We start from the raw sequence: 6053 nt of genomic DNA on the forward strand, positions 1-6053 counted from the left end.
TAGCAGCAGCTAACAAAGACTAACAGTGGCAAAAGCAGCAGCACTGACATTGGACACAAGTTAGTATTTAAGGTGACTCAGGTAAAAAATTACAAAACATTTAAGTTTAATTCTGATTTATTTTTGTTATTTGTTAGCCAGCCACAACAATTATATTATACCACTGACTGACATATGAATACATTAAAAGGTTAGCAGAGCCTGGAATTCCTGTTACCAATCAACCATCTGCAACAAAGCGATCCATGACAACTGAATTGCTTCATTTGTAGACACCAACTTTGAAAAGAATTCGTTTGTGGGCTTAAAAAAAAATCATGCCTTTGTGCATCAGTGCTGAATGTTACAGTGGCTATGTCTTTCATAAATACAGAGAGCAGTATTCATAGGCCATCTACAGAATGTAACCAATCAGATAATATTATGGGAGGGACATTAAAGTGTTAGCTGTTCAGAAAGAGGCAGCTGTATCACTTAAAAGAAAAAAAAAAAGAGTCAAGCCAAGCCATTGGTTGCTGCCTAATTGGCACCACCTGACACCTGGCTTATTCTGTCTTCTCTAAAATGCAGGATGGGATAAAGAAACTGAGGCACACAGACTGTTTTCAGGCCTGTGACTGAGTCACCGCGTGTGTTTATGCGACTGCCTTACAGTGCGTGCGTAAATATAAGGTGTGTTTCTTTGTGTAACTATTAGCGTGTGTGTGTCCTGTCCTCTTGGTGCTGACAGCTTCTCATTAGCCACAGACAGCTGGAGGAGGTCATCACTGCCCCGTCTCTCTGTCACGCAAAAACACACACACACACACACACTCTCTGTACTGCTGAGGACCCTCGGTGGCATTGTTCATCCACTAGTCCACAACCCTGACCTAATTAATTCATTACTCTCAAAAACTGTCTCTAGTTTGCTCAATGTGTTTTTAATTTTCCAGGATGAGCTTACTTTCCACAAAATGTCTTCCTTCAAAAAGTCATAAAATGCCTTCAAGTCATGCAGCACTACATTTCTCAAATACAACCTTGAGGAAAATAGAGCAGTATGAAAATAAGAGCAGAGCTTGTGCAACTTCCTAAATCTTACGTGCTGACAGGACGTAGGAAACCCAACTTAACACTTAGCCCTACTTTGCAAAGTAGGGTTAAGTGCGCTCTTTTAGCTTGTTTCTAAATGTGGGCTAAAACAGCAAAAACATTACTAATGGATCGACCACAGCCAGTAATTTTAAATAAAATAAGCATTTCTCATCTCTCATTTCTCATCATTAAAAAGCTATTAAAAAGCTAAGTTGTCACTTTTAGACAGCAGACATTAGTTTACAGACTGAATTTCTGTCTATAAAGTCCTTACTTTACACAAACACTGGCACATGCATGAAACCAAAGCATGCTCAAATGGGATTTTTCAATAGCAGTAGGACTAGTCATCTATTTATTTATATCTTTTTTATACAGATAAAAAAATACAGTGGTCCCTGCTTATCGCAGGAGTTTATGTTCTAAAAATAACCTGTAATAGGCTAAATAAAGTAGCCAGCTTTATTTTTTTACAATCACTATAGATGTTTTAAGGCTGTAAACCCCTCACTACACACATTATACACTTTTCTCAGACAAGCATTGACATTTTCACACTTTTATCTGTTGTTTAAACACTCTCAAAGTTCAAACGTTCGTAGAAAAATAAGTCCAGTATTATGGAATGAAACCAAAGGTACGGTTGACAATACGTTGTTGTGTTTGTTGGGGAGAAAACTTACAAACATACAGTGCAGCACTTCAGAGTCACGCTGCTACCGATCAAAGATTTATGTAAATTTGACAAGCTGAACGCATTCTGTACTGTACAGGAGACACGGCACGGGACTGATTGACAATGGTCTACAGCCAATCAGGACACAGAACACAATGTGCTGTAAAAAAAAAGAAAAGAAAAGAAAAAAAGCATGCAAAATTGCAGAAAAAAAATCTGCCAAACACCGAGGATGCGAAAGGTGAACCGCATTATAGTGAGGGACCACTGTAAACCAAATCAGAATTACAACTGCAATCCAAATTCCTTCCAAATATTAAATGTGTTGTCATGAATTCAGAAACTAGATTAGCGGTTTCACAAAACATGAGAAAATAAGCAACCCAGTCAAAAAACTAAAGGTCACACTGTTTTTCATTAAGCAAAAAGCAAACTGAATTCAGTTTTTTATACTTAAGTTTGAGAAAGATGTCAGAAATTAATCAAACATAACATTCAACCAGGTTCAGGAATCAGTAAATGAAATCTGGCATCGAAAAAGTATAAAGCACTTTACTATTAAATACTACTAACTACTGCAAAACAGGAAGTGTGAAAATTCATGGCCAACAACTAAAATTAAATTTTAGCATTAAAAACATTTGAAATAAAAACCGTGGGCACAGTGGTGGATTTACCATTACAGAAACAAATCAGGGCAGTCTATAACTTTTAAATAAACTTGACATAAAATTATAAGCTCATAAACTTTATGGATTTTTGATGGTGGATTAATACATTTGTTATGCACTCCGTGAGTATATAACATTATAATATATATATTTCTTTAATTAATTAATTAATTAAAATACATATGAGACATTTTGATAAACAACCTTATTCTTAATGGTCTGTGCCACATTCAAAATTCAAATAGCTCCATATAGATTTGTCCGTGGCTCATTCGATAGTAAAAGTTACCAAAGCTGACCAACACAGTTTCACTGTTCCATCTACCTGTACCTTCAATCTTATGTACCTGAGAATTTGCATGATGTTAGCTTGATACCAGTAGGGTGATGACACTTTCTGATAGGACGTTGAATGCCCTCCACTGCATGTAAAGTTTTCTTGGCAAAATCAAAAAAAAAAATTATCTCTCTTTTTAAAATTTAAATTGTATTTGTATTTGTGAATATGTGTAATTCTGCTCTGTCTCACAATTGTGAACCCTTCCATCAGCCCCTGGATCCAGATCTGGACAAATTCCAAAAGGTAATCACTTCTAAGTTCGGCCAAGCCCTGATAAAAAAAAATTAAAAAATTAAAAAAATCATGTAAATGCATCCATAAATTCTGAGTAATAACTGAGCCAATTACACAACGTCCTTGGCAAAGATAATTAAGGCCACATAAAAATAAGATCGGGAAAAGTGGCTCATGTCTCATCCATCCTGAGAGGAAATTATCATCCTGCGCTCTCTCAGAGTGACTGCTGTGTGCATCCTCAGAAAAAATAAACTCTACACGTTTGCGAGATGTAATTAAACACCTGAAGCGTGGGGGTAGGATGTGAAATAAAGTCAGCAGCTGACTATGAACAAACAACAACAAAAGGAGGTGGGGGAGTTCTCTGATAGCAGCACTCTGATAAATGTTGTAGTGCACTGCTTACAACTTTGATCATCAGGACTAATCTCTAATGTCTTTAATGCGATCAAAAAAATCAACATTTTCAAGGGAGAGGATCTTGTGTCACGGATGATTTGGCCCTCCAACTCTAATGCTCTAAATGCCCCAAAGCATGTGAACATTTCCTTTCATTAAAAAAAAAGTAAGTATATCATGAGTCTAACAAGGATTGAGTGGTCGAATCGGTCAGGATGTGTGTGTGTCCGCCTACTGAACTGGTAAAACAAAAAAACCATCCCATTCTCCTTTCTCCATGTCTCTCAACACTCATTTGCTTTGTCCTTCTCTCTTTCAATTTCACCCACACAATCTCACAATCATATACGTACAGCCGAAAATACACACACGCACACATCCCTTCATCTCTCTCTTTCACACGCACACAATAAACACTTGTCATTGGTCGGCATCACTCGTTTATTCTTGCCCGAGCGAGGGATTTGTTTTTGTTCTTCCTGTCATTCGCCCATTTGACTTGATGGATGGTGGGTGGTGACGCAAAACACCTGCCACACGCGCACACACAGATGCACACAACCTAAAATGGGCCACAACGCATGCAATCAATGTGTGCAAATATGCTTGAAAGAAGAACGCAGCAAATAAACACACAAATACTGTCTATACACAACATCTGAGGTCACAAACTGATGTCCACATGAGAGTATAAGTACACAAACAGACACACCACAACACAAAGCTGCCATTTCCCAACACTAGCCAAACCATTAAGTACTTTCTTGTTAACTTCCAGGGATTTTTTTTATTATCTAGTCTTGCGAGGACCAAATTAAGGACAGCAAGCACACATGCAGTCGACACCAACAGACAGACAGATCCCTCTTGCCATGGTTGACTTCCGATGTGGCCTGAAGTGTAAACAACAGTTTATCTCCATAGAGGACAAATGGACAGCAGAAGCACAGAGAACACGAGAAGCGGGGGAGGATTTGAACCCCGAGGTCATCACTGCAAATCCCACAAAGGAAGAAGAAGAAATGAGGGAAATCTGAGGATTGCACTCCTAAACAATTTCTCACCACAAGAGCCCTTGGTTCCAACACAAAGATAAATGAAGAGCATACTTGAGGATAAGGTAAAGTAAACAGAAATGACTCCAAAATGACTGCTGCTCTGGGCCTTACAGATGTATAAAAAGACCATTTAAAAACTAAAAAATTTACACTTAAGCACCTATTTTAGCAAAGATATGGAAATGGTTGTTTTTTCTGGTTACTATTGGCCAAACATCTCAATTAGAGGTGTCACAATAACTGTATACAAATAACACCACAATATTTATCTGACAAATATCTGTCAATCATAGATGCATTAACATTTTAATTAAATGTGTAAATGATTATTTTGTTTGCTTAATGTAATTAATGTAATGTAACCCTCTCTACTTGTATTTAGAATCCCATTAATTTGTTAGGACAACACAACAGTAGCAATTTCGCAGGGCAAGCAAGGAAGACTGTGCTTGCCCAGTGAAATCTAAAAACAATTAAAGGACAATTAATAGGCAACAATTAATACACACGTGCCAACACAAAAGCATTCTTTTTCCTTGCATCTGTTATTGTCAGTTCTACAGATCTTCTGGCCTGTTTGCAGCCACCTTTAAAAATGTGTCTTTGGAAACAAGCTGGGCTCTGCTTGCCTCTAATTTCACTGAAATCTGTAAGTGAGGCCAGTATTTGGATGAGCACACGAATGCCTCGTTAGCAATGTCAGACCCAGAGAACAGCAGCTTCTTCTGGTTCTCTGGTCTTTGACAGAAAATTGATAGAAAACTACCATGCCCACAAGCTGCCACTGGCTTTGCTTTCACTGCTCTGGGATCAGTTAGTTACAATCGACGTGTATTAGCATTAGCACATAACCAACTTCTCTGTGATTTATGGGATTTTCTGTGAATTTGTGATTTTTTTGGCAGTTTATTTCAGAGAATATGCACGATGAAGCTCTAATCTAAGTATTAAAACATGTTCAGCAGCTCAAATAGAAACGAGAATGATGTGTAGCAATAACCTGCATGTGTTTTAAGCTGAATTTAAGGTTTAGATTAGCACATTTACACTCCACTGATAGTCTGGGGACCGCTATGTGGTGCAACTGGTCTGTGGGACACTATTGGTTGTGCTGCTGTTAGTCCATGAGCCAGCCATGAAGAAGAATGAAGTTATAATATACAAAGACTTGAAGCGAAACTGAGTGTTAAAAACAAAAAGTCTCAACTTCAGCCACTTTTTTTTAAACAGTTATTCGCTTACAAGTGAACTCAGCTGTCAGTAGGGATGGGAACTGACACGAATGTAGCTATTTTGATTACATTATCAGTAGCAGTTATTGATTTGATTCTTTGTCAGTTCCCTCATCGATTCTCATTGGCTCCACTTTGAGAGTCCCCACTATCTCCACGTAGGAGACACATTTGCGGGATGATAAATTACACTTTATGTGGAACAGCCTTCAAAAAAATTTGTAGGTCATCAAAAAAATTTGGCCAAGGACATGGATGTAAGCTATAACCTCGGGTAAACACCATATCATGTGCAACCTTTTTCACATGGAAAAATTACTTATTTTAAGTTGTATACTCATAAAACTGATGCACAATAACAGT

The sequence above is a fragment of the Astatotilapia calliptera genome, chromosome 3 (genome assembly GCF_900246225.1).
Source record: "Astatotilapia calliptera chromosome 3, fAstCal1.2, whole genome shotgun sequence".
NCBI classification, from domain to species: domain Eukaryota; kingdom Metazoa; phylum Chordata; class Actinopteri; order Cichliformes; family Cichlidae; genus Astatotilapia; species Astatotilapia calliptera.